Genomic DNA, 12,199 nt, shown 5'->3' with positions numbered 1-12,199 from the left:
TTTTTTTTTACATTTTTGTCTTGACAGCAAACTGCTGGATTCGTTATCTGCTCTGGCCTTCAACCTGCTGTGCTGTCCTGTGTTCGCTGACGCTTATTCTGATGCGGCGGTACCACCCCACACTCCATTCCGGCCCCTCACAGAGCTTCCAAAACCCACCCCTGGAATCTCCTAAGCAGTAGGGTGAGAGGAACGTATTTTGTTATTCATAATAAGCCCCTTTCAAGAACTATAGGAAAGCTTATGGTAATGAGGTGACGTGCAGAATGGGGCTGGTTGCCAGAGGAACAAACTGTGATCACAGAACTGGAATTTTCAGCCCCACCCCCCAACCTCCAGGGAGGGCAGAGGGGCTGGGGATCATCAAGTTAAGCACCAATGGCCAATAATTTAATCAATCGTGCCCACGTTGTAGAAAACCCTTAATGAAGTGGTTCGGAGCTTCCAGGTTGGTGAATGCATCCATGTGCTGGGAGGGTGGCACGCCCCAACCCCTCCGAGACACAGGCTCTTGCACTTGGGATCTTGGCCTTCCCCTATGTACTTCTTCATTTCATGGTTCATTTGTATGCTTTAAGATGTACTTTATTATTTTTAAGTATATTTGAGGGAGAGAGAGAGCAAGCAAGGGAGGGGCAGAGAGAGAATCCCAGGCAGGCTCCATGCTGTCAGCCTGGAGACTGACGTGGGGCTCAAACTCACAAACCGTGAGATCATGACCTGAGCCGAAACCAAAGGTCAGATGCTTAACCAACTGAGCCACCCAGGTACCCCATGACATAGTTTAAAATAAACCAGTAAATGTAAGTAAAATGCTTTCCTAGGTTGTGAGCTATCAGATTACTGAACACGAGAAGTTGTGGAAATCCTGGATTTATAGCTGGTTGGCCAAAAATACAGATGACAACTGTACTTGGGACTTGCAACTGGCATCTGAAGCGGGCGGCAATCTTGAGGAACTACACCTTTAGCCTGCAATGTCTGCGCTAACTCCGGGTAGCCGCGGCCAAAATGCATTAAACGGTAGGACCCCCAGTGGGCAGGAGCCCACAGAGAACTGGAGAAGTGCTTGGCGTGGAAAGCCCGCATGTTTGGTGTCACAAGTGCTGTGAACAGAGGAATGGTTTTCTTTGACTCATAATAAGAAAATCTCGCCTCAGATAGGCAGAGATGGAAAAAGGACTATTTTAATAGCTGTTTGAGATCACTGTGGATAAATTCTTCTTTGATACTACACCAAAATGTGACAAGTGGTAGTTTCTTAAAGGTAAGTTAAAATGGTAGAAGTGCAAACCCTATCAGTGAACTTGTCTGTTATATTTATATTAAAATCCAATGGTGTATCTCCCATGTTTAGTAGATCTTTTACTCATGATTTTATAGTTTATCATCATAGTTTCAAAAATTTTTAAATGCTTATAATTTTTTAGAGAGAGTGAGAGAGCAGGGGAGGAGTAGAGAGATAGGGAGCAGGCTCTGCACTGTCCGTGCAGAGCCCAATGTGGGCGGGGCTCAATATCACAAACTGTGAGATCACGATCTGAGCCTAAATTAAGATTGAGTTGGATGCTCAGCCAACTGAACCACTCAGGTGCCCTGACATCATATATGTTTTTGAATATTTTGGAAAATAATGGTTCACTGACTTATGTAGACCTTCCAAATGTTGATACCCTGCATCATACACTGTAAAACAAGAAATTACATAATTAATATCACCAAATATCAGCACGCTCTTTAAAGCTCTCAAAGCTTAGGGTGGTGATTACGAATTTTCCAAAATTCTAATATTCACTTGAAAAGCTTACATGTTATCATAAGCAACAAATACTATTAGCTGTTTTCTATGAAATGTCAAGCGCGATTCACTTTTTAAGAAAATATCTGGCAAATACCCAAGTCTGAACCAGTAATTCTTTGAAGTAAAAATGGTATTACATTAAAACAGCAGCTAACTGAGCTCACAAAACAGAACCGCACACCCATGTGGTGGTGAGCACCGGGTGTCGCCCAGAAGTGCTGAACCGGTATACTGCGCACCTGAAACTAGTATTACACTGCAAATTAACAAACTGACTTTGAATAAACACTTAAAAATAAAATAAACACACTTATATCTTAAAAAAATGAATACACCCAAGAGTTTAGATTTAATAAAGTTAATTATCTACTTCCCCAAAGGCATATTTAAGTAAAACCGACAGTTTTACTGGGAGTACGTAGCAGTGCAAAATGACTATTAGGACAATCTGGCCCAAGGTCAGCGGGTTTTTCCACAATTCCCTTTGCACCATCACTACAAATGTCAACACTGTGAAAAAGACATCTCAGAATTATTGTGGAACAGTTTGGACTACATGTAACCTGTTGAAAAAATTCTCAGGGACTCTCTATGGATGTGCAAACCTACTTTGAGAACCCCTGGGTTAAGAGACTAGATTATTTTTTAAAGAATAAATTATTATCCCTATTTTTACAGAGAAAAAAAACCTTATATACAAAAATTTTAAATGACTTATTAAGGAAGTGCTGGGGTGAGGGAGGGTCCAGGGAGAAGCAAAAATATAGTTTCTGTATGTTACTGAAGTTATCAGCTTAAAATAGATTGCTATCTTTTATGTAAGTCCTATGGTGACCACAATAAAAATATCTCCAGAAGACACACAAAAGAATGAGAAAGAAATCTTAAATGTCACTACACAGGAACAAGGAAACACAAAGACAAGGGAAAAGAGATGAAAAGAGGGAACAAGACCTAAAAGCCACTGACAAGAACAATGACAAGATGGCATCAGTAAATCCTACCCTATCAATAATTACTTTAAATGTAAATGGATTAAATTCCCCAAAGACATAGGCTGAATGTATTTTTTAAAAATAATCAAGATCCCACTACATGCCGTCTACAAGACTCAAAAATTTGCTTTTAATGTTTATTTTTGAGAGCGAGAGTGAGAGTGAGAGAGCGTGAGCAAAGACAGAGTCTGAAGCAGGCTCCAGGCTCTGAGCTGTCAGCACAGAGCCTGATGAGGAGCTTGAACTCACGGTTTGTGAGATCATGACCTGGGCTGAAGTCAGACACTTAACCAACTGAGCCAACCAGGCACCCCAAGAACTCACTTTAGATTTAAGGATACACATAGGCTCAAAGTGAAGGGATGTTAAAGATACTCCATGCAAACGGTAACCAAAAGAGAGCAGGGGAAAGGAGACTAACCTTGTATCAGACAAAAATATACTTTATGTCAAAAATTGTCATAAGAGACAATGATAAAAGGGTCAATCCACCTAGAAGACATAACAATTATAAATACATATGTACCTAACATCAGAGCATTTAAATATTAAATCAACCACTGACAGAAGTGAAGGAAGAAATAAGCACTGAAACAATAATAGAAGACATCAATACCTCATATTCAATAATGGATACAGAATATCCAGATAGAAAATCAGGAAGGAAACAGAGAACTCAAATACTATCACAGACCAAAAGGACCTAACAGACATGTACAGAACATTCCACCTTATGGCAGCAGAAGGGAATATACATTCTTCTTAACACATTTAGATCATTTCCTAGGACAGATTGCATGTTATGTCAAAAACAGGTTTTAAATTTAAGACAGAAATCATAACAAATATCTTTTCCAACAGCAATGGAATAAACCCAGAAATCAAAAGCAAAAAGAAAACTGGAAAATTCAGAAACATGTGAAAATTAAATAATATACTCTTGAATAATGAATGAGTTGAAAAATACGTCAGGAAATTTAAAAAATATCTACAGACAGGGGTACCTGGCTGACTCAGTCAGTAGACCATGCAACTCTTGGATCTTGGGATGGTGAGTTCGAACCTCCCACTGGGCATGTAGCCTACTTAAAAAAAAAATCTTGAGAGAAAGAAAATACAATATACCAAAATGAAATCCAGTAAAACCAGTATCAAGAGGAACATTTATAGCTATAAATGCTCACATTAAGAAAGTAGAAAGATCTCAAAGAACCTACCTTTACAAAAGAGACTAGAAATAACAAAGTAAGCCCAGAGTTAGAAGGACTAACAAAGCAAAAATAAACAAAATAAAGAATAATAAAAAAATCAATGAGTTGGTTTTTTAAAAAAAGTGACAAAATTGACCAAGTTTTAGCAGGCTAAAATACAGACGATGCAAATAAAATAAAAAAGGAGGTATTACAACTAATGCCACGGAGACAAAAGTTATCATAAGACATTATCGTGAGCAATTATATACCAACAAACTAGATCTGTGCCAACAATCAAGAAGAAAAAGGTAAACCTCTAGAAACATATAACCTACTAACACTGAATCATCAAGAAACAGAAAGTAAACACATCTATAATTTGTAAGGAGACTGAATCAGTAACCAAGACCCTTCCAACAAAGAAAACCCCAGGGGAAGATGGCTTCACTAGTGAATTCTACCAAACATTTAAAGAACTAACACTAATCCTTTTCAAACTCTTTCCAAAAAAATGAAAAAGGAAGGAACACTTCCAAACTCATTTTATGAGGCCAGCATTACCCTAATACCAAAACCAAAGGCACCACAAGAAAACTACAGAACAATATCCCTGATGAACAAAAATGCAAAAACCCTCAACAAAATACCAGCAAACAGAATTCAACAGTACGTTAAAAGCATCACACACCAGGACCAATTCATCCTTGGAGTACAAGGACAGTTCAACATACAGAAATCAACTCTAGTGACACAGCACTTCAACACACCGAAGGATCAACATCATGCGATCTACTCAATAGATGCAGAAGAAGCATCTGACAAAATTCAACACTTTCATCATTTAAAAGTTTCAACACACTAGGAACAAAAGGAAATGATCTCAACATAATAAACGCCACACATGAAAAATAAACAGCTAACATCATACTCAATCATGGAAAACTGAAAGCTTTTCCTCTAATATCAGGAACAAGGCAAGATGTCCACTTTTAACACCTCTAGTCACGTAGTATTGGAAATCTAGCCAAGGCTATTGGGATAGGAAAAAAAGGGGAGGCCCTACCAAATTGGAAAGAATGAAGTTAAATCCCTCTATCTGCAGATGACTAAATCCTATATGTAGAAAATCCTAGGGTGCTGGATGGCTCAATGGATTAAGCATTTGACTCTTGATTTTGGCTCAGGACATGATCTCACAGTTCATGAGTTCAAGCTCCCACATTGGGCTCTGCACTGATAATGCAGAGCCTATTTGGGATCCCCTGTCTCCCTCTCTCTCTCTCAAAATAAATAAACTTAAAAAAAAAAAAAGACACAAAAGTTAGAGAAAAAAGAAAGAAAACCCCGAAGACTCCACAAAAAACTGATAGATTAATCCAGAATTACAGGATATAAAAATCAACATGCAAAACTTAGTTGCGTTTCGGGGCACCTGGGTGGCTCAGTTGATTACATGTCTAACTCTAGCTCAGGTCATGATCTCATGGTTTGTGAATTGAAGCCTGTTTCAGATTCTGTGTCTCCCTCTCTCTATGATCCTCTCCTGCTTGTGCTCTATCTCTCAAAATTAAATAAAGAACATTTTAAAAACAGTTGTGTTTCTATATACTAACAAACTATCCTATAATAAAAGGAAATTAAGCAAAGAATCCCACTTGCAATAGCATCACAAAGAATAAAATACTTAGGAATAAATTTAACCAAAGAAGTGAAAGATCTGTACACTTAAAACTGTAACACACTTCCAAAAGAACTTAAAAGAGGACACAAATGGAAAACCAGTTTGTGTTGATGCAATGAAAGCCTTAATATTGTAAAGATGTCACTACCCAAAAGTGTTCAACAGGCTCAATTCGATTTCTATCAATATCTCAATGGTATTTTTTGTTCAGAAATCGAAAAACCAATCCTAAAATTCATAAGGAACCACAATGGACCCAAATAGCCAAAACAATCTTGAGACAAAAGAACAAAGCCAAAGGCATCACACCTCCTGATGTCAAAATATATTACAAAGCTACAATAAGGAAAACAGTATGGTACTGGCATAGAGACAGACATAGAGATCAACAGAACAAAACCATAATGAGATACCATCTCATACATGTTAGGATGACCATTATAAAAGACCAAAACAACAAAGAACACATTAACAAGTGTTGGTGAGATGTGGAGGAACTGGAGGGTTGGAGTCCACACACACTATTGGTGGGAATGTAAAATGGTGTCGCTCCTATGGAAAACAGTATGGGGCGTCCTCAAAACATAAAAAATAAAAAATAGAACTCTTCTATGATCCAGCAATGCCACTTCTGAGGGTATATATATATATATACACACACATAAAATTAAAATCAGGATCTTGAAATAGAAACAACCAAAGGTCCATGGATGGATAAATGTATAAACAAAATATGGTATATACATACAATGGAATATTGTTCAGCCATAAAAAAAAGGGAGATCCTAACATATGTAACAACATAAATGAAGCTATGTCTTACATAATGCTAAATAAGCCAGTCACAGAAGGACAAAATACTGCAAGATTCCACTGATATGTGGTATCTAATAGTCAAACTCAGAGAAGCAAAAACTAGAATTATCGCTGTTAAGAGCTGGAAGGAGGGAGAACTAGAGTTGCTGTTACCAGGTATATAGTTTGTTACTCGAGGTGAATAAATTCCAGAGATTTGCTACACACACTGTATGTATAGTTAACAATACTGTATGTACACTTAAAAGTTTGTTAAGAGGGTAGAGTTCATGTATCTTTTCTTACCACAACAGAAAAAGAAAAAAGAATTCATGAAGAAAAGAGAAAGTTCCAGAAATGGGACAAAAGTTCAGGTATGACTCACGATCAGTGCTGTCTCTAATACAGAGAGCTATAAAAAGATATGTTCTGGGAAGGGAAGTTGTGCTTGTTTTTTCTCTACATTAATTAATTAATCAATCACCTCTACAACCAGGGCCTTGAAGAAAGGTATCAATTGTGAAGATTTGGGAGGACTGTTTTGCCTTTAACGAGATATAAACATAATCCAAGCTAATTCCACTCTCTCAACAAACATTTACTGTATAGTCACTATGAGCAAATTGTTCATCAAAACAAAGACATTAGTTTTTTTTAAATTTTTTAATGCTTTTTATTTATTTTTGAGAGACAGAGACAGTGTGAGCAAGGGAGGGTCAGAGAGAGAGGGAGACACAGAATGTGAAGAAGGCTCCAGGCTCTGAGCTAGCTTTCCGCACAGAGCCCAACATGGGGCTTGAACCCACGAACCATGAGATCATGATCTCAGCTGAAGCTGGACACTTAACTGACTGAGACACCCAGGCGCTTCCAAAGACATTAGTTTTGAAGCAAATGTCTGTCAAAAACCTAAAAATCAGAACCTGGGTTGTTTCTCAGTTCTTGCTTTTCCACACGAAAAACAGCTGACAATCTTAGACAAATGCTGTAAGATGCTGTAGGGACACTGATGCACATTTGTTTTTGGGGGGATTAAAACTAACTGAAAGAAGTTTTGATACTTTTAAACAAAACTGTAACAGCAAACCAATGGGTCTGAGAACTAAACTATGACCTTTCCACTGGTGAGGTCCCAGACTGGATACTAGCAGGCATATATACAAACAAAATCCAAACCTGAATTGACTCTGGAACCACAGTCTACAGAATGCTATTTGGAACTTGGTTAAACATAACCAGGTGAATTTCTTGCTAAAGCAAAAATTCAACATTCTTTACAGGCTCTAGACATGATCCAGGATCATGTAAGTCAAACTGTCCATAATACAATCCAAAATTAACTGTCATGTAAAAACCCAGAAAAATCCCATTATCTCAGAAGGGAAAAGTCAAATAAGATGACACAGATATACAGATGGTGGAATTATAGAACAAAGATTTTTTTTATAACCATGTTCCAAGAAGTAAGGTCGAATATTCTTGAAACAAATGGAAAGACCACCTCTGCAGAGAAGCAGAAGATAAAAGAAGAAACAACAAATGAAAGCTTCAGGGGGAAAAAAAAAAGAACCTAAGTACTTCAAAGCATGATGGAAATGACAGAATAAAGACTCAGTGAATTCAGAGATATACGAATAGAAAATTTCCAAGCTGAACAACAGGAAAATAAAATTAGACAAAAGTACAGTAGAGCCTCAAGGATCTGCAGGACAACGACAAAGATACAACATCTGGGTAATTAAAATCTCAGAAGAAAGGGAAAGAAGTACAGGGCCAAAAACAAGACAAAACAAAAAATAAAACAAAACAAAAAAGTGAAAGAACAATGGCTGAAAACTTCCTCCCAAAATGGCCAAAAACCAAACTTTGAAAATCAAAAAGCTCAGTGAACCTCACATGGGAAGAAACACTATAATCAAATGGCTGGACATTGAAGACAGGGGAAAAAATTTCAAAAGCAGCTATAAAAAAGATGCTAAGTATAAGGTAATAATGATTCCAAGACTACAGATTTCTCCTAGAAACCATGGAGGCCAGAGGTCCAAAACAGAACTTTTAAAGTGGCAAGAGAAAAGAACTACTGACCTCAAATTCTCTATCAAATGAAAATTGCTTCAAAATAACAAGAGTCTTAGATGGAAAATCAATGAGAAAATTCTGACAGCAGTCCTGCTCTAGAAGAAATGCTAGAGGGATCTTTGAGATGCTGGTGGAATAACAGAAATAATAACTGAACTTCGGGAACAAAGGAAGAGCAACAGATAATGTTGGCCTTACAAGTAATAGATAATTCTTTTAAGTTCTTTAAGTCGTGTCCAACAGTTGAAAGCCAAATTCCTGACATTGCCTGATGGGGTTTTCAACCAAAGTGGATGACAACGACACCACATAAGTGGGGAGACAAAGGAACCTACATGGCCCACTTGATGTGATAAAATGCTAATTTTAAGTAGACTGTGTATGTATGATGGTATGTATACTGTAATCCCTAGAGAAACCATTAAAAGCCTACACAAAGGATATCACCAACAACTAAATGGATAGGGGTGCTTGGGTGGGTCAGTCGGCTAAGCCTCTGACTTCGGCTCAGGTCATGATCTCATGTTCGTGGGTTCAAGCCCCACGTCAGGCTCTGTGCTGACAGCTCAGAGCCTGGAGCCTGCTTCCGATTCTGTGTCTCCCTCTCTCTGCCCTTCCCCCTCTCTTGCTCTGTCTCTTTCTGTATCAAAAATAAAAAAATTTCTTTAATTTAAAAAGAACTAAGTGGGTAAATTCTTTTAAAAAACTCAAACAATCCAAAAGAAAGAGAATAGGAAATCCAAGGGTGGGAAACAGAGGGAACAAACAAAAAATAAAACAGAAGACATACATTCAAACACATTAATAATTACACTTAATTATATATAAGTTAATTAACTACAGTTAATATAAAGAACTACACTACAACTTACACTGAAATAAATTTATCAACAAAAAACCAGGTTGTCAAAATGGATTAAAAAAAAAATGACCCAACTACATGCTATCAAAAGAAACTCACTTTAAAAATGATAAAGGCAAGTCAAACGTAAAGGGATAGAAAAAGATGTACCATGAACTGCAGTGGCTATATAAGTCAGACAGAAGAGACTTCTGAACGTATAACAAGTGAAGTTACCAAAGAGGAACATTACATAAGGATAAGATCGATTCACCAAGAAGATACAATGATCCTAAATAGGTACAAACCTAACAACAAAGGCTCAAAATACATGCAAAAACAGAACTCAAAGCACAACTGGAAAAATCCACAACTATGGTTGGAGACTCCAGCACTCCTCTCTCAGTAACAGATATAAAAAGCATAAAAGTACTGGCAAGAGGACACAGAAATTCTGATGTCATCATCAACCAGCTCCATCTAAAATGACATCTATAGAAAACTATCAAACAGCAGCATATTTATTAAAATTTTTTTTTAATGTTTATTTATTTTTGAGAGACAGAATGAGCAGGGGAGGGGCAAAGAGAGAGGGAGACACAGAATCTGAAGCAGGCTCCAGGCTCTGAGCTGTCAGCCCAGAGCCCGATGTGGGTCTCGAACCCACGGACTGCGAGATCATGACCTGAGCTGAAGTTGAACGCTTAACCACCCAGGCGCCCCTCAGACAGCAGTCTATTCTTTTCACTGTATATGAGATGTTCACGAAGATAAACCATGTCCTAGGCTATTTAAAAATTTTAACAAATTTAGGGGAACCTGGGTGGCTCAGTCAGTTGAGCTCCAACTTTGGCTCAGGTCATGATCTCAGGGCTGGTAAGTTCAAGCCCTGTATCAGGCTCTGTCCTGAATGCTTGCTCAGAGCCTGGATCCTGCTTCAGACTCTGTGTCTCCCTCTCTTTCAGCCCCTCCCCTGCTTGTACTCTCTCTCTCTCTAAATAAACATTAAAAAATTTTTTTAAACAAATTTAAAAGAATTGAAAAAATTCAAAGTATGTTTTCTAACCATAATTAAATGGGAAGTCAGTAACAAAACCAGAAAAAAATTCTTCAAACACCTGAAAATCAAACAACGTATTTCTAAATAATCATGGGGAAAAGAATAAGACTCCAGAGAAAGTAGACATTTCATTTTTGCTTAATTCAAAGTATCAAAATTTGTGGGGTGTAGCTAGATAAAAGTGATTAGAAGGAAATTTATAGCATTACAAGCTTATCTTAAAAAAGAAAGGTCTCGGGGTGCTTGGGTGGCTCAGTCGGTTAAGTGTCTGACTCTTGATTTCTACTCAGGTCATGATCCCAGGGTTGTGGAATCAAGCCCCACATAGGGCTCTGTACAGACAGTGCAGAGCTTGCTTGGGGCTCTCGCTCGCTCGCTCTCTCTCTCTCTCTCTCTCTCTCTCTCTCTGCCCCCTCCTGTTTGTGTGCCTATGCATGTGAGCAAGCTCTCTCTTTGTCAGAATAAACTTAAAAAAAGAAAAAAGAAAAGATAGGTCTCTTGGGGCATCTGGCTGGCTCAATCTGTAAAGTACGCAACTCCTGACATCAGGGTTATAAGTTTGAGCCCCACATTGGGTGTAGAGATTACTTAAAAAAATAATATCTTTCAAATAATAAAAAAAGGCCTCAAATAAACAATTTATTTTCTATCTTAAGAAATGAGAAAAAGTCTAAAGCAAGCAGGAGGACGAAATAACACATAGCAGAAAATCCATAAAATTGAAACAAGAAAAACAGATAAAAATCAATTAAATCAAAAGCTGGTTCTTTATAAAAAGATTAAACCCCTATATACACTGGCAAAGGAAAAAAGAAGACACAATTACCAATATCAGTAATGAAAAAGGGATATTACTACAAACTCGAGATAATAAAGACAGTAAGGGAATGCTAGATAATTACATGCCCATAAATTCAACAAGTTAATGAAATTAATAATTCCTTGAAAGTCACAAAGTACTAACATACCCTCAAGAGAAAATAGATAACCTGAATAGTCCCGTATCTATTAAAGAAACTGAATTCATAGTTTGAAACATTCTGAAAAAGCACACACAAAAACCCCAACAATTCTTCATGATCTCTTCCAGAAACCAGAAGTGGTATGAAAACTTCCCAATTCATTTTTTGGGGCCAACATTACATTGATATTAAAATCTGACACAAGCAGTACATGAAAACTATAGACCAAATCCATCAAAAAGATAAATGCAAAAATGCTTAACAGAATTTAGAAGATCAAATCCAGCGACATATAAGAATAATACACACCACAGAACCAAATGGGGCTCACCTTGGGAATTCAAGGTTATTCAAACTTTAAAAATCAATATAACCCATCACCTTAAGAGAAAAAAAAGGAAAACTATATGGTCATATCAAATGACACAAAAAAATATGTGACAAAATTCAACACCAGGATTCAACCAACTTTCATGAGACCACTAAGAGCAGACTCCATCGCCCTGATAAAGAGCGCTTATGAAAAACCCACGGTTAACCTCATACTTGGTGGATAAGGACTAAATGCTTTCCCTTCAAGATCAGGAACCAGACAAGAATACTCCTTCTCACCACTCCCAATCAACACAATATGGAAGTCCTGGCTAATGCAATAAGGCAAGGGGAAAAGGAAAAAAAAAAAAAGATTGGAACGCAAGAAGTAACTGTCCCTGTTCACAAACAACATCAACGTCTACGTAGAAAATCCCAAGCAATCTACAGAAGAAGGACTAGAAGTAGTGTTTCATAAGG

General features: G+C 37.5%; 1 protein-coding gene and 1 long non-coding RNA gene across 2 annotated transcripts in view; one reads left to right on the top strand and one right to left on the bottom strand.

Annotated features, from left to right (window-relative positions):
* Positions 1 to 12,199, bottom strand: part of AKAP10 (A-kinase anchoring protein 10) — a 71,441-nt gene that overhangs the window by 33,153 nt on the left and 26,089 nt on the right. The gene's annotated exons all lie outside the window — the stretch shown is intronic.
* On the top strand, positions 319 to 6,901 carry LOC115281549. Its single transcript, XR_003904372.1, has 3 exons — positions 319 to 448; positions 825 to 1,267; positions 6,780 to 6,901. It is a non-coding gene; the product is annotated as an uncharacterized LOC115281549 (long non-coding RNA).

This window comes from Suricata suricatta, chromosome 17 (assembly GCF_006229205.1).
Source record: "Suricata suricatta isolate VVHF042 chromosome 17, meerkat_22Aug2017_6uvM2_HiC, whole genome shotgun sequence".
NCBI lineage: Eukaryota > Metazoa > Chordata > Mammalia > Carnivora > Herpestidae > Suricata > Suricata suricatta.
Note: the sequence above shows the minus strand (reverse complement) of the source record. Positions and strands in the feature narration are given on the sequence as shown.